Raw genomic sequence first — 23,951 nt, 5'->3', positions numbered from 1 at the left:
GCAGCAGCTGAAGACATGGCAAACTTTTAAGTCAAATCTGCATGACTAACATTCCCCCTACCCTGCCACTTCCTTGTGTCTAGATAATCAACAAAACAAGCAAGCTCTGATTGGCAGCATTTGTCAATTTTTTGGTGTAAATACTCCCATTGTGGCCTATTCCAGGCTACCAAGGTGATATTACTGAACACAGAGCTGCAAAGAGATGTACAGTAGCAAACCAGAGTAGTGTATTTTCATCACGCAGCTGCAATAGCTGCCAGGCGCGGTGGCTCAGGCCTGGAATCCCAGCACTCTGGGAGGCTGAGGCAGGCAGGTCACTTGAGGTCAGGAGTTCAAGACCAGTCTGGCCCACAGGGTGAAACCCCATCTCTACTAAAAATACAAAAATTAGCTAGGCTTAGTGTCACATGCCTATAATCCCAGCTACTTGGGAGGCTGAGGCAGGAGAATAGCTTGAACCTGGGAGGTAGAAGTTGCAGTGAGCCGAAATGGTGCCACTGCACTCCAGCCTGGGCAACAAGAGTGAAACTCCATCTCAAAAAAAATAAAAAATAAACTGATGCAATAGCTATAAATAACCTCAAAAGCACAGCTAATAGTAAAAGGCAGTAAAATGATTAAGAAATGATGAGTTTAGAATATTATTAAATTCAATATAATTTATTTAACTATAAGTGTAATTAATTTTTAATAATGGCTGTGTTTTAACAACTGGCTTGCAAAATTCCTGAAAAGTTAACTGTTGGCTCTTGCATGCCAGTTCAACCCAGCCCCAACACACCATGACAAAAACGCCCAAAAAAAATGTTATTTTGTTTTTGTACTTTAAGAAATGGTAATATGCTGCAGGCACTGGGAGTTGCTTTTTCATACCACATTATGTCACTCCTGTCTTTTGACCCTCAACATGATCCTTGCCTCTTCTTTGCTCTCAGCTGATGAATCACAGGATGGGGCAGCCTGGGAACAGCCCTTACGGTCTCTGTTCTGAGATCACCAGCGAGAAGTGCATGGTGGGACAAACATGGATTTCACTCTTCCTGGAGCAGTGACAGCAGCAGATAACCGGGCTTCCGCAGTAGCAACAGAGGCTTCCTGATCCCTCTTGACTTCTGAGGAGCACCACCTCCCTAGGATTTTGCTCCCTGACCATCCCTTGCAACCATTTTTTTTCCTTTTTTTTTTTTTTTTTTTGAGATGGAATCTCACTCTGTCGCCCAGGCTGGAGTGCAGTGGCGTGATCTCTGCTCACTGTAATCTTCACCTCCTGGGTTCAAATAATTCTCCTGCCTCAGGCACCCGCCACCACGCTCGGCTAATTTTTGTATTTTTAGTACAGACGGGGTTTCACCACATTGGCCAGGATGGCCTTGCAACCATTTTCCAGGCACCTGATTTCCTGAATTAAACATGTCCTGCTGGAAATAAATAAAATGGTTTCTGGTTCTCAGATTAAAAGGGTAGAATGTATTCATGCTAATGCCTGTTACCTACTCTCATCATTTTCACTGTGGTATAATGTCCCATTTTGTGACCATATCCCACAAGATTCTCCCTAACTTGGCTCCATTTTACAACCTGCCTGCCCAGCCTCTGATGCTTTTCATAGCCAGTGTTCACAGAGACCGTGCTCAGTGTTTACCCAAATGGTTCTCATGCTTACCCATTAGCGTCCTCAATCCTTGATCTCATTCCCCCTCCTTTTCCCATAGATGTCCCAGTAGATCCTGCTTTCCAGTCTGTCACCCTTGGCGTACAGGCTACCATAAGTTGAAGGAGGGTCTATTGCTGGAGAAGACTAGTTCATAGGAGTCAGTTCAGGCTCGCAGCTGCCAACATGAAAAAAATCATCTCAGAAAAATGTAGCTCAGCTGCTTACAGTAAGTCCTTGTTATACCTGCATTTATCTTTGTGGGACACAGATGCAACCGCTTCTCTGTGCTAACAAGCTGATTAAGCTCAGCCAGGACTCTTCCGGAGGGTCCTCCCTCTCCCCACATAATCTATGTTGAGATGCTCAGCACAGAAGTTAATGCATTACTGGGACAAAAAAAAAGTCTCTCTTTAGAGGGTTCCCAGCATCACCAGAACTCCCAATTCTCCTCCACCTCTTTGTATCCCTTTGTATCATTCATTCCTCATTCCATGTTTGGTGTCACTGAGCCTTTCAAAGAGGGCAGATAAAGCTCTCTGTATTTCACAGAGAGATCTAGAATTGCAATTACATCCATGACACATATTTTCATGCCCCTCCATTCTAGGGCACTCATAGACCACAGTAAGAGATGCTCCTGCTCCTTCTGAGGAAGCCCAACAGGCAAGATGCACCCCCTGACTGTCCCACCAAGAGTAGACCATCTGCCCTCTCTGACCGCATGCTTCACTCTGTCAACATGAAATGGCATGTTGTTCCTGAACATCTCATGATGGTCTGTGCTTCTGTGCCTTTTGCCTATCCTATTTCTGCTTCTGGGCACACCTTTTCTCTCCTTGCCTTTGGGTTGAAGCCCTACTCACTCTTTAACACCCAGTTCATTCTGAGTTGGACTTTTGGAAGGATCAGAAAGTATCCTCTGTGCAGACACTACACATCACTTCACCCTCTTTTTCCCCAAGGCAAACAACACTAACCTAGTCCAGGTCATGTTCCTGTTAGGTCCAGATATGCCTCAAAAACTCTAGCAGAACAGCGCTCCAAGCAGCACTTCCCAGTCAATCACATGAGCAAGCAAGATACATGCCTCTCCATGTCCCTGTCTAGGTTTCTTCCTTTTCTAGAGACAGGCTGGGGGCTGGCAGCTGGGGCTGTGTATTGCTAAGTGCAATTCCAGGAGTCTGCAGAATGGAAGCCACATCTTTTTTTTTTTTTTAGACAGAGTTTTGCTCCATCACTCAGGCTGGAATGCAGTGCCGTGACCTCGGCTCATTGCACCCTTGGCCTTCCAGGTTCAAGCAATTATTGTGCCTCAGCCTCCCAAGTAGCTGAGATTACAGGCATGCACCACCACGCCCAGCTAATTTTTGTATTTTAGTAGAGACAGAGTTTCACCATGTTGGCCCAGGCTGGTCTCAAACTCCTGACCTCAAGTGATCCTCCCACCCCAGTCTCCCAAAGTGCCGGGATTACAGGTGTGAGCCACCGCAACCGGCCAGGAACCAAATCCTTGATGCCTCCAGAACCAGAGGCCAAGTGGGCCTCCCTCTTCCAGTGCTTTCTGATCTGTGCTAAAATCAGGTGCTCCCTCTGTTCCCCAATCCTGAGCCACTTGGATGCACATGTGATTTTGGTACAGCTTCCTTTAATTTCATGTTTAATTATTTTTCTTACTACAAATCTTCGTCAGAGCTGTACTTCTATGCTTTTTACCTTCATTGGCAAAGCTTCTAGAAACAAAGTATGTTATTGAAATTTTAAAAATAAAAAAAATTACATAAAACCAGTTCAGGTATCTCCACTTCTATGAAGCCTTCTCAACCACCACGAATCTGAAATACCCTATTCTATGTCCTCTGCACCTTGTATAGGATTCTTTATGCCCTTGAGGGATGAGGGAAAGTCTTCCCCCTTAATTTCCGTCACTTTAGGAGCAAACGTAGTAACAGACAAGGAGCAGACTTACTGTTTACTATAAGAGCTGTAGATTTCCCAAGTTCAGTGTTCATCAGCTAAAATGTAAACTCACTACATGCTTAGCATTCACCTCGGCACAACCAGGTTACCCCTGTGGGACTTGAGGGGCAAAGGGAATCAATGCCAAGATGACGGTCATGGGGCCAACATGACTGGCCCCAGAGTCAAGCATAGGTCCTGATTAGTATATATGTAGAAAGTAATGAAGTTCAATGGACTAGACTGAAGACAGGGAACTTTCCTTCTTCTGCTGAATACCGCTTAGCCCAGTGTTTCTTTTTATTTTTTTTTCTTTTGGCCCAGTATTTGTTAACCTCAGCACTATTGACATTTGGAACCAGATAATTCTCTGTTGTATGGGGGTTGTTCTGTGCATGATAGGATATTTAGCAGCATCCCTGGCCTCTACACAGGAGATGTCAGTAACACCCACCCCCAATCAAAAATGTCTCCAGACATTGCCAAATGTTCCCTGGGAGAGCAGTATCATCCCCTACCCTCACCACTGAAAACCACTTATTTTACCTATCCAGAAGTGGGGGTGGGGTGGGGAGGAGGAAGCAAGGGGTTATAACTAAATTATCATTTAGTGGAGTTTGAGATGCTAATGTACCGGAGAAGTATAAAAATATTGCACTCACCTGCCTCTTCACTCAAGGATCACACATGATAAGTCACAACATATTGCAGTCAACAGCAAACACAATCTTCATGAGCACCCATGGGTGCCAGGCAGGAGCATCCACTACATCGTCTCATCCACACCCACAGCCATTCTGCGAAGTGGGCATTTCCACTCTGCAAGAACCTGAGGCACAGGGAGGTCACGTACCTTGCCGAGGGGAAGAGTTTGGACTTGAACACAGAGCTGTTGATCTCTGTCGCACGTGTTCTTAATCATTAACGTATTGTTAATGATCCCACAAAGAAAGTGGGGGACGACATGGAAGAGAGGGGATTGGAAGTTATGAAATGGGAAACCAAAGTTTACTTTGAGGGGGAAAAAATATCAAACTTACATGTCAATAGCATCCTCTTAAAGGTTGAAAATATGTAACCCTTTAGATATTTTAAGAGCACATAGAGTACCAGAATCTGTACCAACATGTACTTTAATTCTTATGTAAAATGTTAAAATACAGGCCCAAGTGAATGGCTCTCTTTCCTGCACCCAGAAAAATGCGAACCATCCAGTCTAGGAAGCAGCAAAGTGACCAAACCTGTTTGAACAAACCCAATGCTACACTCCACTTCAATGGAGTACCTTTCCCATCTGGTGGTGGATTAAAGAATTGTCCCTAAAACACTTTTAAATCCAGTCATGACTTTGCAAAGTAGCATCAGTGCCGGCCTGAGTCCCAGCAGTTAGACACATACTGATCCCCCAAATTGATTACTAATTGACACCAGATTCTGGTAATTGCAAGGGCAGGTCAATTACTGACTGCCTATAAAATTACTAGTACAAAGATGAGATACCCCTAAGGAAAAACACTATTTCGACTTTATTTAAACTTTTCCCTGAGAAGCTAACATTCCCCTACATCATTAATTCTCAGAAATATTTTTAATGCACTATAATATTTTATCCTGGAGGCAGAGTAAAATAGCAAGAAATAAGAAAGGGGAAGAGAGGGGATGGGAGAGAGGGGCAGTTGCAGTCATTGCCATAATGGGTGGAGAGCCAAAAATAAGAATACATAATTAGATTGAAAATATATGAGGCCGGGCCTAGTGGCTCATGCCTGTAATCCCAGCACGTTAGGAGGCCGAGATGGGTCGATCACTTGAGGTCAGGAGTTTGAGACCAGCCTGACCAACATGGTGAAATCCCATCTCCACTAAAAACACAAAATTAGCCGAGTGTGGTGGCAGGCACCTGAAATCCCAGCTACTCAGGAGGCTGAGACAGGAGAATTGCGTGAACCCGGGAGCCAGAGGTTGCAGTGAGCTGAGATCACGCCACTGCACTCCAGCCTGGGCAACAGAGTGAAACTCTGTCTCAAAAAAAAATATATATATATATATACACACACACATACGTGTATACATATAGATACACACAGTATCTATATGTATCTATATCTATATGTATATACACATAGTGTATACTAGTGTATATATACTATGTGTATATATGTATAGACACTGTGTGTATATATATGTGTATATATGTATATACACATAGTATACATACATATATACATAGTATATATACACACAGTACTTGTAATGATACATATCGATACATATATAGATATATATGTATATCAGTTAAAGATTTTAAAAGGGGTAAGTCAATTTCTCTCAGGAATCTCAAAAAACATCATCCAGAAAAATGAATGACTCCATAACTAAAAGATTAACTATACTTAAAAGTAGAATTGATGACCAATACTGATATATCCAGATAACTCATACTGACACAAATCTCTCTCTCCAATAATTTTATTTTTTTCCAATATAATTGTCTCATGTCTTCAGTCTCCCGATCTTTACACTGTTCTCTTTCTTTTTACAGTAATATCATAGAAAAATCGGTAATACATTTTTATTCATTAAACTGACAAATAGTTATTGAGCACCTGCTCTGTGCCAGGCATTGGGATACAGCAGTGAATAAGACAAATCCTTGTCCACATGGGGCTTACACTCTAATTAGGGACACGGGCAATCTACAAGTAAACATACCTCAGGTTCCATAGAAAGCACTAAATATCATCTCATCTAATTTTTCCAACTCTATGTGGTGGGTCCTATTATTTTTCATTTCGCATGTGAAAAAAAGAAAAGGCTCAGAGAGGTTAACTGGTTTGCCCAAGGACTCAGATGAGTGAGCAGCAGAACCAGGATTCAAAATCAGATATGTCTTCTCCAAAGTCCACCATCATCCAGCTGCAAGTTTTCAACAGCAAATGCAGCCAGCGTCCACTGATGACAGCTTGTGTGCCAGGTCCTGGGGAATACAGAGGTGTATTGGGGCCTGCCTCCAAGTGTTAGTGCAGCATCTGGCTGCCTAGGGGACACCAGGCTTCCAGTGTCTAAGAGCACACCCACCTGCTCACCAGCATTCACTGAAAATAATAAATACTCCCAATCTCAGCTCCAACATTCTGAAAAAAATGCCAAAAATTATTATTTACAAATTATAGCAAAAGTTGGCCAGGTATGGTGGCTCACGCCTATAATCCCAGCACTTTGGGAGGCTCAGGTGGGTGGATCACCTGAGGTCAGGAGTTCAAGACCAGCTGGTCAACATGGTAAAACCCTGTCTCTACTAAAAATACAAAAATTAGCCAGGTATGCTGACGCATGTCTGTAATTCCAGCTATTCAGGAGGCTGAGGCAGGATGATCACCTGAGCCCAGGAGGCAGAGGTTGCAATGAGCCGAGATCAAGCCACTGAACTCCAGCCTGGGTGACAGAGCAAGACTCTGTCTCATAACAAGAAAATTACTGTAAAAGTGAAATTCAACAAAAGGATTAACATCAAGAGATTAACATCAAGATTAACATGAACCGACACTGCGATTTCCCTACAAGGGGAGGAAAAGCTAGGTTTGAGGCTCTTTGGATTTTTGTGGGCTTTCTTTCCCCATTTTATTTAAAATAAGGCAATGGAAGTGGAGCTCTTGCTTCTATACTAAATGCATTTTGACAGGCTCAGTGACACCCAACATCAATGAGGAATGAAACATTACAAAGATGTTCCCCTTTAAACAAATGTGAGGTCAGCGCTTTTAAATATTATGTGCTTCTTGGACACGTATCCTAATTCAAGACAGCATCTCACACAAACTGGAGCTGGCAAGCAGTCAAATAACCTGGCTGGGCACATCACTGATAAGGCCAATGACTCCCAGCACCTTCTGACAAACCTTTGTTTCCTGCTTCTTGTCTGAAGTACACTGTTTGTTTGGCAAAAGCCAGGAGACGTGAGAACCTCCCACAGCAAATGTTGATATAAAGAAAATGTCCTAAGTGACCAGTGATATTTATCCAGGTATTATTTCCACCACCTGTGCAGAGTTTACCAAGTAGGTGGGTAGGGTCGCTATCTTGGGTGCGTTCAGCTTGAGTTGCCCGGATACCACATCTTGAGTTCAACAGGGAACATAAATCTAATTGTTCCTCTCTTCACTTAAACCCTAAGGATTCCAAATTAGATCACATTGCTGAACCACATGAGTGAACCTTGTGCATCTGAACTCTCAGTGTGGTTTGCAAAGCTACACTCTGGAACTAAAGGCAGGAAGCTTTGCTATCGACAAGATGTTAGCGTCTCATCAAACACAGCCAACGTTCAAGAATCTTGCCCCTTGGCAGGAGCGTGTTTTAATTGCTGGCGATATTGCAGAACAGATTTCTGAAGTCTAATTTTCTTTCTGCAGCCAAATTTTTGACGTACATTAATAAGATCCTCGTAAACTTCCATCTGTGGGCACAGTCATCGCTGCCATTAATTCAAAAACATAGCTGGCTTCCACAGCTCTAAAAAAGAAAAAGAAGAAAATTTGGAAAAATTATTCCCAAAAAGGACACGATTATAAAGTTTATAGTAGGAGCAAACTTCAAAGTGACAAATCCTATAGAACGTTTAGAAAATTTTAATATGGCTGGGCACAGTGGCTCACGTCTGTAATCCCAGCACTTTGGGAGGCCGAGGCAGGTGGATCACGAGGTCAGGAGATCAAGACCATCCTGGCTAACATGATGAAACTCTGTCTCTATGAAACATACAAAAAATTAGCCGGGCGTGGTGGCGGGCGCCCGTGGTCCCAGCTGCTCGGGAGACTGAGGCAGGAGAATGGTGTGAACCCAGGAGGTGGAGCTTGCAGTGAGCCGAGACCACGCCACTGCACTCCAGCCTGGGCGACAGAGCGAGACTTCATCTCAAAAAAAAAAAAAAGAAAGAAAATTTTAATATGATTAAACTTCATGGAAATGTTTAAGGTCTCTTTTCATGAAATGATTTTTTTTCTTTTGACTATATTTCCATTTTATAGCACTATCACAAGAGCAATTAATGAATTAGCTGCATAATGATCTATTTTATGTCAGTCTCCCTGCTCGTTCTGTAACCCCCCAAAGGGAGTAACCGGGACTGACCTGTTTACCTTCCCAATGCTCGGTATACTGACAAATAGCAGGGGCCCAAAAAATTTTTTGTTGCTGCTATCCCCACAATAGGATTACGATTGCATTGTCAGAAGTGCCAATTAGCTATCTCAAAAGCACTCGGCTTCATTTAATGACTTCCTCTATACTACAGTTAGGCAAGATGTGACGGAAGTGAAGGAAACATGCAATCTCCTTGTATATTTTTTGCAACAACCTGTGAATCTACGATTATTTCAAAACAAAGAGCTTTTCTTCAAAAAAAAAAAAAAAAAAAAAAAAAAAAAGATTTTGCTCCCTGCCACCAGCTTCTTAGATTTCACCTAGATCTTAGGAACTTCCATCTCAATCCTCTCATACTCACAATATACTTGGCTTCCTGATTTCAACAATGTTTTCCAGGAGGTTGACTTTCAACAACCCAATCTGAGCTAGAAGCTCAGCGTTCCTTCCCACCCGCCCTTGACAAAGCAGATTACTTTATACAACAACAGCCACTTTGCTGAGACGGCCGGCCAAAACACCAAGTGTGGTGCCAATTTTTTACAATTGATTCCTTTCTGTCTCCTCCACACAGAGACCACCAAAAAGCTGTCACATGGTAGTAATTTTCAAGAATTTGCTGGCACATCAAGGGTCAGAAAGAAATGTTGATGAGCTGGTCATTTGCTCAAGATTTCTGGTTGGCAAGAAAATACAGAGCATGTGCACCCAGGTTCCCAGGTGACAAACCACACACCCAAGTATTATTGAGCCTCATCCGTGGCAGTCTCATGTTACACAAAGAATCAGGCCACCACCGAGCTGCCAAGAGCCTTGGAAAACTATGCAAAGTGCATTAAAATCAACAGAAAAGCTTCTCATGTCACAATATTTAGATAACTTCTCACTTCTCCAAGCTTCCCCCAAAAACCACCCCTCCCTGGCCAAAGTTTGACACTACTGCCTTGAATCACACAGTCAGATTTGGACTTTTCAACAAAACACAGAACAGATATTAACTTTCCCGCGAACCTGGGAATACGGTTGGCAGTTCTGGGCATGAAGAGAAGTTCATCGTCCAGGGGCAGAGCTGAGCCAGGGTTGCAGGGAGCCAGCAGAAGGTGGTTCCCAGCTGCCCTCGCCACTCTTGAGCTGAGCCCACTCTCTGGGCCTCTTTGTCTTCCCAAATGATGCCCTTCCCTGGAAGAAAAACAAAACAAGACCAAAGGCCAGGCGCAGTGGCTCACGCCTGTAATCCCAGCACTTTGGGAGGCCAAGGTGGGTGGATCACCTGAGAGGTCAGGAGTTTGAGACCAGCCTGGCCAACATGGTGAAACCTCATCTCTACTAAAAATACAAAAAATTAGGTGGGTGTGGTGGTGCGTGCCTGTAATCCCAGCTACTTGGGAGGCTGAGACAGGAGAATCACTTGAACCTGGGAGGCAGAGGTTACAGTGAGCCGAGATCGTGCCACTGCACTCCAGCCTGGGCAACAAGGGTGAAACTTCATCCCAAAACAAACAAACAAACAAACAAGGCCAAAAAATCCGCCTCTAAATTCACATCAGTCTCTGCGGGTCAGAAGACAAAGTCTGTCAAACTCTCCAACACCTTCAAAGGCTTAAAGCGTGACCTTCCACTGACTTGTGTGAAGGCAACGGCAAATAACAGACATTCCAGGAGAAACAGCTTTGACGAACCTCTCCCGACAGTGAGGCTAGGAGAGAGAAAAATAAATGAAAATCAATTTGCATGACCACCAAGACAGAAATGGGGCAGAGGGAAAGAGGGCCGAAAGGAGAGAGAAACGATCTTCGTTATCAATGTTTTTAATATGGCAGCATGATTAAGACATAGTCTCCCTGCCAGGCAGCAAGTCCAGAGGGAGACAAACTGCCCACCTTCCCATGGGTTTTTACACAAGAGTAATGCCCATTGGCATAGCCGTTTCAAATCGATACAGCACTTCCACCTATAGAAACTCACTTAAGGGTGGGTGCAGTGGCTCATACCTGTAATCCCAGCACTTTAGGAGACCGAGGCGGGCAGATCACCTGAGGTCGGGAGTTCGAGACCAGCCTGACCAACATAGAGAAACCCTGTCTCCACTAAAAATACAAAATTAGCCAGGCATGGTGGCACATGCCTGTAATACCAGTTACTCAGGAGGCTGAGGCAGGAGAATCTCTGGAACCAGGGAGAAGGAAGTTGCAGTGAGCCGAGATGGTGCCACTGCACTCCAGCCTGGACAACAGAGTGAGACTCTGTCAAAAAAAAAAAAAGAAAGAAAGAAAGAAAGAAACTCACTTAAACTCTCAGCCATCCTGAGCTATTGTATCCAATTTACAGAAGAGGAAACTGGGACTTGGAGAGTAAGGGGCAGAACCAGGAGAACAGTGCGATGAGTCAGGCCTGCGGTTCCGTAGGGAGATGAAAGAAGCAAGTGAGAATTGCTGTGCTAGTCTTTGGGAAAAATGAGATAAAGCATAGATCCCCGGGTGCGGGTGCGGGGAGATTCTTCTCCTCCTTTGGAGTAGGCCTAGGACTACACAAACAGGATTTCAGAGAGTTAGGCTTGTTCTTATTCTGACAATCCAAAGAGAATAGTCCCTAAGCAGATAAATATTCATTTCAAAGGTGATTCTCGAACATTGTCTCCAGAAAGAAATGCACCCAGAAACGTGAGATGAGAGGGCTGTACACAAGGGCCTCAGCTGCTGCTTCCATCAGTGGCTCCAATGGGATACCGGTTTAAGTTAAAATATCGAAGGATTTGACAGTGAGCAGCTCCTTGAAGGGACTCTGGGATATGATCTGGGCCCCCGATGGAGAAGTAGGAGCTCAAAGACCAGGCCCACTGAGGAGGCAGGAGGCTGAGTCTCCCACCAGAACCCAGGCGCTGGCCTGGCCAGACTCCTGACTGCAGCCATGAGGAGAGAGAAGCCCCTGTTGTCCAGCCTTCTGTTCGCACATCTGCATTTTCCCAGTGCAAACAGAGGTGACCTTGAGGGGTCACAGCAGGAAAGTGAGGAGGGAGAGGAGCATCACTGTCCCTCACTGAGGCCACAGTTTCCTTTTCACCACTGGGGATAAAAATGCTTGGCTCCAGGCCAGGCACCATGGTTCACACCTGTAATCCCAGCACTTTGGGAGGCCGAGACGGGCAGATCATCTGAGGGCAAGAGTTCGAGACCAGCCTGGTCAACATGGTGAAACCCCGTCTCTACCAAAAATACAAAAATTAGCTGGGCATGGTGGTGTGCAGCTGTAGTCCCAGCTACTCAGGAGGCTGAGGCACGAGAATCGCTTAACTCTGGGGAGGCAGAGGTTGCAGTGAGTCGAGATCATGCCACTGCACTCCAGCCTGGGCTACAGAGTGAGACTCTCTCAAAAAAGAGAGAAAAAAAAAAAGCTCGGCCCCACCACCTCACAGAGCCGCAGTTAAAAGCCAACTAGGGCAGCGCCTATTGCATCTAGGAAGGTAAAGCCTAGTAACCTGGGAAAATAACTGGTTTCCAACTCAGCCTACAATTCCATTTTGTTTTATTTAGCCTTGTTCTGGGCGTGCAGTTGTAGCCACTTGGGAGGCCCGTGTACTGCATCGTTTCCAGTGTGCCGAACCGGACTGATGCTTCCCTGATGCTGGGCCAGTGTGACCTCATTTCTCCTTCTGTTAGAGATTTTGGGAGCACGCCTCCCTGGGCAGAGGCTAAGGGGAGCAAACAGTGCGCTCCCAAGTGCTAGCAGCCAAAATAAACCATCAGGCTTAGTAGTAGGGACTGGAACAGCCCCCTGCAATGGCTAAAATACACGTCACACAAAATTTACCATCTTCACCATTTTTAAGTCTACAGTTCGGCAGTGCTAAGTACATTCACATGCGTGTGCAGCCACCTTCACCACCATCTCCAGAACTCCATTCATCTTGCAAAACTGCAACTCTGCCCCATTAAACGCTAACTCCCCATTCCCCGTCGCCCCAGCCCCCGGCAACCACCGTTCTACCTCCGTCTCTATGAATTTGACTACTCTAGAGACCTCGTATAAATGGCATCATACAGTAGTTGTCCTTTTTTAACTGACTTTTTTCACTTAGTGTAATGTCCCCGAGGTTCATCCGTGTGTCCAAATTCCCTTCCTTTCCAGGCTGGGTGCTGCGCTGCTCTATCTACGGCCATGCAGCATTCTCTGTATTTAGTCCCCACTCGACGGACACCCGGGCTGCTTCCGCCTCTCTATGGTGAATAATGCTGCTGTTAGGACAAGCGTACACGTATTTGTTGGAGTTTGCAGCCCTTTCTCACAGCTTCCCAAACAGATAAATAGAAGTGAAGGGCGCATCCCAGAAGACTGTTGTTTCCCTATTGCAGGGTTACTGCCCAAGTCCACCTGAAGGTGATGGGCTGGGCCCTTCCAGTTCAAGCTGGGGATCAGAGGTCTGTCTCAGAGGCTGCTAAGGCCCCTTACTGTTCAGTGCCTCACACACACACAACACCCACCACAATGCCCAAGCTTCGCACAACATGCACCCCAACTCTCTCATATACCCCAACTCTCACAACACACACCCCAACTATCAGATGACCCAGCTCTCACACCTCAACTCTCACACCCCAACTCACATACACCCCAACTCACACATACCCCAACTCTCACACACCTCAACTCACACACACACCCCAACTCACACACCCCCCAACTCTCACACACCCCAACTCACACACACTGCAACTCACACCTCAACTCTCACACACACCCAAACTCTCATAACACACACCCCAACTATCAGATGACCCAACTGTCACACACCTCAACCCTCACACACATCCCAACTCACACACACACCAGCTCTCACATGCATCCCAATTCACACACACCCCATCTCTCACAACACGCACAACTCTTACACACACCTCAGCTCTTACATCCCAACTCACACACACCCCAACTGTCACAACACACACCCCAACAAAGGGCTTGTTCCACAAATGCCAGCACCTACCTGACTCACTGACCTGACCCAGCACTTCCTTAAGCAGTAGCCACATGGACCACTGAGTAAGCAAGTGGTGCAATAAGCAAGGATGAGTGCAATGAGAACTGCACAGACGACGCTCAATCAGGAGGGCAGCAGGGTCTTCCCGGACTCTCCTGATAAGGGTACCTATAGTGACAATAGCAGAAAGTGGCCCCAGACTTCAACCTTTCTGCTTTCCTGCTTCTAGGCCCCAGCCCTCCTCGGAAGGTTGACTTAACCACTCACCACACCAATAAACAAACCTCCCTTCAACCTCAGGCAGTTCAGGCATCGGATGGCCAAAGTACAGAGAAGGATGCTTTCCCTCCCCTTTTCAGGAAGATTGGAGAAGTCCTGTGGATAACATCCACAGATTGACTGGCTTTGCCAGGCCTGTGGATAGTTACAGTCACAGATGTCACAAGGTGCACAAAATGAAATGATCCAGCCATTAGAGACCAGGCTGCTTCTCAGCAGGGCGCAAGGCAGGAAATCGAACGACCACTCAAGTCTCTAATGAAGAAACCCAATCAGAAACAACAGAAGGGACACCTTCTCAACTATCTCAATCAAATGTGTTGTCATCTTCTGCAACAGGCCTTACTGTCTTTGAACCAATGCATTCAGTCCTATCTCAAAAGACTCCCAGTTCTGGATCCAGTTGGCTTGAAGTTGAACCCATTTTACCAGGAACCAGGAGGACAGGCTACCTAGGCGGAGCATGAGGCTGTCAACTCACCTCTTGTGGAAAGGGTTGCTCGGAGTTTATTTTTTAAATGAAGAGGGCAACTGCAGGAAAAATTACATGTAGTAAATATACTACTCCCCACCTCAAGTAACCTCTTCACAGTAACCCAGACCCAGGAAAGTCTGTCATTAAGGTCCATAAAGGAAAAAAAGTGCACATCAACATTGAGGTTTTTGTGGTGAGCCATGATGAACTCTCCCTAGAGTCTGCTGGTACTATCTCACCAGGCTCTTTTATCCCAACATGGCTGTGGTTTAGTCTTCAAACAAGTTGAAAGATAAGCAAATACCCTTCCTTCCAGGTTACATTTGACTGCCCTCAGTGTCAGGTGTATTTTGTGAATGCCAGCATTATCATAAAAAGCCACAGTTCACCCACACACAACCACAGAACCCCCATCTAAAATAAACCAGAACTGGGGCAGAGTTTCTTATCCAGAGAACAAAATCAAATGTGCTTAAAAGGTGATACAGCCGGCTTCGTGATCGTGGATCTTCTTGAAGTGGGAAGTGACAGAATTAGAGAAATCAGATGAGTAATTCAAATCCCTGTAAAACCCGGCCAAAAATCATAAATGAAGTTTTTATTTTTTTTTATTTCAATAGGTTTTTGGGGAACAGGAGGTGTTTGGTTACATGAATAAGTTCTAAAGTGGTGATTTCTGGGATTTTGATGCACCCATCAGCCAAGCAGTGTACACTGTACCCAATGGGTAGTCTTTTATCACTCACCCTCCTTTCCTCCAAGTCCCCAAAGTCCAATGTATCATTCTTATGCCTTTGCATCCTCATAGCTTAGCTCCCACAAATGAAGTCTTAACAACACCAACAACAAAAATTAGGGTGTACTGACTAAATGTGCACTGTCTAACTCAGTAGTCATTAGCCACATGTAGCTATTTCAATTTAAATTTTAGTTCATTAAACTGAAACAACGTTTAAAATTCAGCTCTGCAGTCATGTTAACCACACATATCAAGTGCTGAAAAGCTACATGTGGTTAGTGACTACCATATTGGACAGCACAGATACAGAACATTTGTATCATCATAGAAAGTTATATTTTCCAGTATAAGACTAACTACTAAAAAAGGGAAAGGGAATAGAAAAAAAAAATGGTCTTAAAAAAAAAAGGTCCAAAACCTAGGCATCCATGGTATACCTCTCTTGCAGCTTCCTGGAGCCTCATTCAAACACAATAAACATTCAGTTGACTTGGTATGAGACTCTAGGACTAAATAACCAATGTTGTTCCATTAAAAGATAATGGCAGTACATGAGCCATGCCTTATTATTTTGTAATTATTACAAATTTTTAAATAAACTGAGACCAGCCCTTTTAGCAAAAGATTGGTTGATGGCCTCGTGTTTATTTTGGGAATCTGTTCTGATTTCTGGTGGGATGATTTTACATCTTCCTGGAAAGGAACAGGAAAACATCCTACTTCCCACTTCAAGCACTTTTAGGATGTATTTATTTATGATCCTTATTCTTTCCATAAATGTTCAACATGGATTGAATGATTTTTCTTATTTTAGGAATTTTCTTAGCATAAGCATTTGCTAAGGACCACCCCAACTTTGGATGCTAGTATGGAACAGCAGAGATTATCTTAGTCAAGGCTCTTTGCAAAACAAGTAATGAAAACCAACTTGGGCTCCTCGATCAGAAAAATGAAATTTGTGAGAAGGATGCTGGGGTGCTTTATGGAACCCGAGGATAAGGAGACTTCATGAGCGACTGGGGGACTTGGAAATCCACGAGCTCTCTGCCTCTTAGCTCCACGTCTCTTTGTACAACTACTTTCTCCAGAACTTCATTGTTCACTTCATAGGGTAGAAGAAGACCATCTTATAGCTCTAAGGAATAGCTATGGCCACTCTATGACTTCTGGATCTTTGTGTGCTCCTTGGTACTCAGGATTTCTGAGACCCAACTGTAAGTGCCCAGGAAAGCTGATTTACCCAGCTTGCCCCAGTGGTCCAAACAACCACGGAAGGAGGGGGGAACCATCTTAATGCAAACATGGCAGCCGCAGACACTGAGGTCTCAGAAATCCTGAGTACCAAGGAGCACACCCTCAGCACTGTGGGACCTGAGTCGATGGTTCAAAATCCAGCCATGGGCCACTAAATTTCCACTTAAAACCATTCTCATGGACTTATTCATGATTTATAGTTGGGAGAGTTGTGTAAACTAAACTCCATTTTGCCATTGACAAAACTGTGGAAAGAAGGACCTTCCTGACTTGTCTAAAGTCATAGCCACTCAATGGCAGAGACAAAAGAATTATATGTGTCTCTTAATTCCTGCCTCCTCCTATTTCTACCACATCCCATTGAAACTTTCACCAATTAAATACAATTGAAATTGTTGAACTTGTACCTGCTAATGATCCCTCGATTATTAACTATTCCCATATTTGAATGTTGTGTACATTCTTTTGCACAGTTCTAATGACATGTGCAACAGGAATCTTGTCTAGGCTGTAGATGAAGCTCGTGGAGGTGAAAGACCCACCCACAGGCATGGCATCCACTAATTAGCATGGGGTCCAGGAACCTCCCCCACAAATTGCCAGAATCTCTGTTGAGCCGAGGAGCAGGTAGAACAGTGCCAAGTAGGGGGGCCACAGAAGGTGGGAACAGAGGAGACTGTGACAGTCCCTGGGACAGAGTCTACTGTGCTGGATAAAGGTTGAACCTGATGTGTCAGATTCACCAGCAGGACCTGTGGGATAGTGGGAAACGGTAATTCTAGATACGATTCTGCCTGGATGCTGCCCGCAGGCTCAAGCACATTGACAGTGTGTACATGATTTAGGGAAGAAAAAGGATGTACAATACAAACAATTAAGAGGCTCCCAGCATCTCTGAAGAGGGAGAGCCTCTAGAAAAGCAGATATTGGAAGGTGTTTCTCTAGCAGCAAGAGAGGGGTAAGCCCCAGCACACCTAAAGTCCAGGAAGCAGAAGAGGATGCCTTCCCTCCTCACTTTCACTGCTACCCCCACCTCCCCACCGCCCCAAGCAAGTATCAGCAGCCCAAAGGAGTCTTAGAGCTCTAGCGGACTTGGAGCTCCAGAAACAAAAGCAAGTTCTACCAACAAGTCCAATGTGAAAAACTACGGGGAACGATGCTGATTGGCCCTTTTTGCATTACTGGACAACTCCAGGACCAATCACCATGGTGGGAAGGAAGTGGTACCATAGGCAGCACACCCTGAGTCAGCACACCCTGAGTCAGGTGCCTGTTGAGTTAGCCAACCCCCCACAACCACACACGTTAAGAGAGGGCCAGCAGGACCTCAAAGGTGAAGAGAGGTGCTGTTACTGGAGGAAGAAGTGCTAAACACACCAAAACAGCAGATATCTACTGGGGACTCCCCGCTGAGGGATTTCTAGACGGTTAACCTAACAAGGTCAAGAATAAAAGGTATGAATAAGTCGAAATCACTTTAGAGAGGAGTTTCTGAAAAAGAAGGTGCTAAGATAAAACCTTAAGGTTCTCCAAGAGGATAATATGGAAAAAAGACAAGGAGCTAAGACAACCAAGAAATAGAAGTACAGGAATGAAAAAGACAAAAGAAACTAAAGAGCAATAAAAGTTGTCACATAGGCTGGGCACGGTGGCTCACGCCTGTAATCCCAGCACTTTGGAAGGCCGAGGCCGGTGGATCACCTGAGGTCAGGATTTCGAGACAAGCCTGGCCAACTTGGTGAAACTCCATCTCTATTAAAAAGACAAAAAATTAGCAGGATGAGGTGGCAAGTGCCTGTAATCCCAGCTACTCAGGAGACTGAGGCAGGAGACTCACTTGAACCTGGGAGGCAGAAGTGGCAGTGAGCCAAGATCACGCCACGGCACTCCAGCCTGAGCAACAGAGCGAGACTCCATCCCCCCCTCAAAAAAAAAAAATTGTCACGTAGTAGCACCTCCTAACTACATGCATTCTTTCATTTAATCCTCCTAAACAGCCCTGAAACAACTCTGCATGATAGATGATCACCCCCACTTAGAGAAATCTGAGTTTCACAAAGTGAAATCACTCACCCAAGGTCATTCAGCTAGTTATACGGCTGGACTGGAAATGTAACCTAGGTTTGACTGACCTCCAAGCCCCTCCCACCCCCTTTCATGTCTGTCTGCCCCCTCCCCACTATACTACCCCCACATCCTGCAGAGTCTGAAAGTCAATCATGAGGACTTTGGAGCTTGTGTGAATATTTCTGAAAATGCAGTAATATCCATATCAGAAGTTTGCATACAAGAATTCAATAACTACTTTAACTGGAATGGAGGGAATTGGAAAGCCAGGAAGGTGTGAGGTAGGGCTTCCCACATGTTCATGCTGTAAGCATCTCTGTGTGCTTGTTAAAACTGCACCATCTAGGTCCTCATCCCCAGAGATTCCAATTCTTTGGGTCAGGGATGAGGCCCAAGAAGTGCCACTGCAGCAAGTATCAGTTGATTCTGAGGTCATCCTTCAGAAACCCCAGGGAGAGACCAGGGAGGAATTCATGATAAGAGGCTGTGATTATAGACAAAAAGGAGAAAAGTGTTACATTCTAAGATTGTGAGAACTGGAAAAGAAGAAAAAGAAATGTGTCAAAGGCGACCACTAAATCTACTTATCTGCCTTTGACAATGAATGTTGTCTTTATCCCAAGAGGAGAATATTCTGGAAGAGCTGGGCAACTGGTAAAAGGAAGGGGAGACGGGCGAGGTGCCTCCTGCATCACTAAGTGGCAAGGTACCAAACCTAAGCTAAGGCTTAAAATAATTATTAATACTTGATTTAAGGTTATAAAAGAATAAGGAACGAAAATAAGAGGAAAGAATGCACTAAGTCAATGTTATTGATTTACACTGTGAAAGAAATGCCAGAACTATTATTTGGATGTCAAAATAACTCCAAGAAGAGTACAAGACTGTTTTGATAATTTGAAACCAAATACCTGCCTTCTTTGAGATGAAGCTTTCAGACATAGAGCCTCCTTCAATCCCACTGCGATGTTCTACGCAGGTCATATTTCCTCTTCAAAGGTTATTCCCTGTTAAATTATCTGCAATTTCAAAAAGAACAAGTCGCTGTCCCACTTTGAGTCCCCTTCTCTTAAAAGCATGTTTTGACTAAGATTAATTTATAGCCCAAGGAGATTTGGAGAAAGGAAAAAGCCTTGAAATTGCAAGTAAAAATAACTCAGAATTCCGGTCGCTTCTTAAATATCAAGTAATGTTGTTTTGGGACTAGGACCAGATTTGCAGAGCTACAGGTAAATGGATGGACTGTGGGATTTGCAGCGTCCAGAAGACACTTCGGTGGGGGTGGGGAATCTAGTTCGATGCTGCAGGGGGTGGAGGAGTCTTATTGGGAGCCCAACACTGGACAATTTGCTGAGCCTCTCAGCAGTTCACCAGACAAGAAGCGGTAAAGTAGGAAAAATCAGGATGAAGACGCTCAGTGCAGCGCCTTCTTGGGAGTGTCGGGAGGCTAATGAGCGAATGCTCATGAACACTTGTGAGGGGGTTGGTCAGCAGGATGGCCTGGTGCATTTGACTTCAGGCTTCCAGGAAGCATGCTTGTCTCCATCTGTGTCTTGACCACTCCTATCACAACAGATGTGCTCACTGAGAATAGCAGTATAGACTAAAGAAGACACTTTATGGATTTTCTCTGATTTTTCCATAATGATTTCTCATTTGCGCTTTTTCTATGCTTGCCTTTACGTATGTTTGGAATCTCTGCGTCAGTCATACGTGTAGCATTTGCTGACCAAACCAGTAACTAGCTATTTGAGGACAACTGAAGGGGACCCCGCAGAGCCTGCCAGCCAGTGCTAACAGTTCTAGGTTTCACTCACCCACCATAGAAGACAAACTTCCTTCTACCTCTCGGCTTTTACATATACTCACTTTGATCATTCCAATTCCAGTGGGGTTTTTTTATTATTCAAATGACTAGAAGGAAAAGGTGTTTTCAACAGGGTAAGGTATTAAGTGCACAGTGGCTTTGATCTGTTGGCATTTCCTGAGTCCTTGGATTTTCAACTCTGGCCCAATTCTTACTTCCTTAGAAAGAGGATTTGTTAGTTTGCTGAGCATAACAACATACCATAGACTAGAAGGCTTCAACAACAGACATTTATTTTCTCACAGTTCTGGAGACTGAAGCCCAAGATCAAGGTGTCCACGGGTCTGTCTTCTCCTGGGGACTCCATCCTTGGCGTACCGATAGCCACCTTCTTGCTGCATCTTCACAAGGTTACCCCTTTGTGCATGTATACCCTGGTGTCACTCCTTTTTTTTTTTTTTTTTGAGACAGAGTCTCACTCTGTCACCCAGGCTGGAGTACAATGGTGTGATCTCAGCTCACTGCAACCTCCGCCTCCCAGGTTCAAATGATTCTCCTGCCTCAGCCTCCTGAGTAGCTAGGATTCCAGGCACGCACCGCCACGTCCGGCTAATTTTTGTATTTTTAGTAGACAGGGTTTCACCATGTTGGTCAGCCTGGTCTTGAACTCCTGACCTCATGATCCACCCGCCTCGGCCTCCCAAAGTGCTGGGATTACAGCGTGAGCCACCACCCCTGGCCTACTGCCTTCTTATGAGGACACCACCCTTATGACCACATTTAACCTTATTTATCTTCTTAAATGCTCTTTTCCCAAATGCAGTCACATTGGGGGTTAGGACTTCAACATGAATTCTGTGGGAACACAATTCATTTCATGATAGAGGATATCCCAAAAATATTAACAGAGTCAATTATTAAGACTCTGAAGAGGCTGGTGTGGTGGCTCACACCTGTAATCCCACCACTTTGGGAGGTCCAGGCAGGAAGATTGCTTGAGCCCAGGAGCTCAAGACCAGCCTAGGCAACATAGTGAGACCTCATCTCTCCTAAAAACCTGAAAAAAATTGGCCAGGCATGGTGGCATGCACCTGTGGGCCCAGCTACTCAAGAGGCTGAGGTGGGAGGATTTCTTGAGCTGGGGAGGAGGAGGCTGCAGTGAGCCGTGATCACACCACTGCACTCCAGTCTGGGTGACAGGGCAAGACTCCGTCTCAGAAATAAAATCTGAGGCAGGAGAATGGTGTGAACCCGGGAGGTGGAGCTTGCAGTGAGCCAAGATTGGGCCACTGGACTCTAGCCTAGGCGACACAGCAAGACTCTGTCTCAAAAATAAATAAATAAATAAAATAAAATCCTGTAAAATGGTAGAGAGGTTTAAGGTATTACTCCGTCACAACTTGATCCATAACATATCAATATACAAACACCATGGGTTAAACCATACCTCTAAAATAAATCAACTATACGTATAAGACAGCACCATATGCATAGGAGAAGATGATACTATTTCTAGTCGTTACTTTTTTATATCATTGAAAGGGACTTCCATTCGATCAGAAACGCTTGGACATTCATTTTATATCCAAATGATAAAGTATGTCAAAATACATACCTTAGAACCCACTTGTATTTAGCTTCTGATGGGAGAAAAAAATGTGGACACAGCATTTAATAAATAAGGTATGGGAGCTTTTCACTCAATATTCTTATGATCCAAAAATCTGCTGCTGCTAAACTTAAAAGCAATTACTGTTTTATAAACAGTGAGACATAATCCAGAAGGCACTTAATCCAACATGTGTGAAATCTGTGTAAATCATCAAAAGTGACTAGCTGATGGAGATTTCTGGTTTCTGGCACTAAATCGCCATTGGTCCATGGTTCTTAATATTTTTCTTCATCAAGGTACATAACTATAAAACTCCATAAGGATTAACTAATACCTGTTTTGCAAATGGCCTAACGCAGCCAAGAGGCAGTCTGTAACATGTGATCATTTAAGGGAGAGGTAAGGTCCTGGAACTAAATTGTCCTAAATTGTGTTAAACTATATGCCCACGACAGATTTAACTCCTCCCTACTGATAGATTTTTCTGAAGGGCATAGTGCACAGTCTTTCTGGCAGCTCACAACGTTTCTGCCAGGCACTCCACAATTGACACCACCAAGGTGAAAATATGCAGGTGCCTTCTTAGCCTAACTAATACCATTAGCTCAGATTTCCCATTTATCTTTTCATCCTTTATTATTTTCTCCTTGCTTCCAGCATTGGATTACTTTCTTTTAAGTCATATTTCTTTATATAACCACACTTTCATCCAATGCGTGCCACCTCCCATGGAAGTTTTCTCTCTTTTTTTGTTTTTGTTTTGTTTTGTTTTCTGAGACGGAGTCTCACTCTTGTTGCCCAGGCTGGAGTGCAATGGCGAGATCTCGGCTCACTGCAGCCTCCATCTCCCGGGTTCAAGCGATTCTCCTGCCTCAGCCTCCCGAGTAGCTGGGATTACAGGCATGCACCACCACAGCTGGCTAATTTTGTATTTTTAGTAGAGACAAGGTTTCTCCATGTTGGTCAGGCTGGTCTCGAACTGCAAACCTCAGGTGATCCGCCTTCCTCGGCCCCCCAAAGTGCTGGGATCACAGGCGTGAGCCAGGAAGTTTTCTCTTGAAGCTTCTCCAATGCTGGAGAGTTATGGTGACTAATATCTACTAACAATCATTAGCCAAGTGCGATGATAGGAAAGAAGACATAGTTGTAAGTGAAACACAAAGAGAAATAGCACATAGTACAGACTCTTTAGGAAAAATATTTGTATACTCATGACATTTTACCATAGGGCACCTGATTCAACACAAATATGGCCGGTGATGGCATCGCATTGGGAAAGCACTCATTGTTAACACACCCCCTAAAGTGCGAAAAACCCAGGCCATTTTCTCTTGACAATGGCGCTGAGGTTCTGAAGAACTTCCACAGACAGGCCCTGTACTCTCCAATTTCTTTTCTAATTGCTGTTACCAAATGATTGACCCAAAAAAGCAAAATATAGGAACATTTAACTACATCCTCGTATTGGTAATCTGATGGCATTTTACGTCAGTAAGGAACATTTACAGTGAGCAGTATAAAATATTCACGTCCAATTTCCAAGTGAAAACGACTTGTTCACTGGGTTCACCATATGCTTATTTATAGACAACTCTGATATGAATCATCATTATTCATTCATTAATTCATTCAACAAATATTCCTTGACTTTTTACCAGAAACTACTCCTGCTCCTGGGAACACATTGCGAAATATGCAGCTAGGATCCCAGCCTGCAGGAAGCTTCCGTCCAGCATCAGCACTAGACGGCCAGCAGTTTAGAAAGTGAAAGACTACCTGGGGCTTGGAAGCTGATGCCGGTCGGGGGAGCGGGGAGGGTGGGGAGGGGAGGGAAAACGGCGGGTTGTGGGGGAGGCGGGGGAGGAGTCGGGAGGCGGGAGGCGGAGGGAGGAGGTGGGGTGCAGGGAGGCCAGGGAGGGGGGGAGGAGGTGGGATACCGGGAGGCCGGGGGGCAGGAGGTGGGGTGCGGGGAGGCCGGGGGGGGGGGG

Source organism: Theropithecus gelada, chromosome 3, assembly GCF_003255815.1.
Source record: "Theropithecus gelada isolate Dixy chromosome 3, Tgel_1.0, whole genome shotgun sequence".
NCBI lineage: Eukaryota > Metazoa > Chordata > Mammalia > Primates > Cercopithecidae > Theropithecus > Theropithecus gelada.
Note: the sequence above shows the minus strand (reverse complement) of the source record.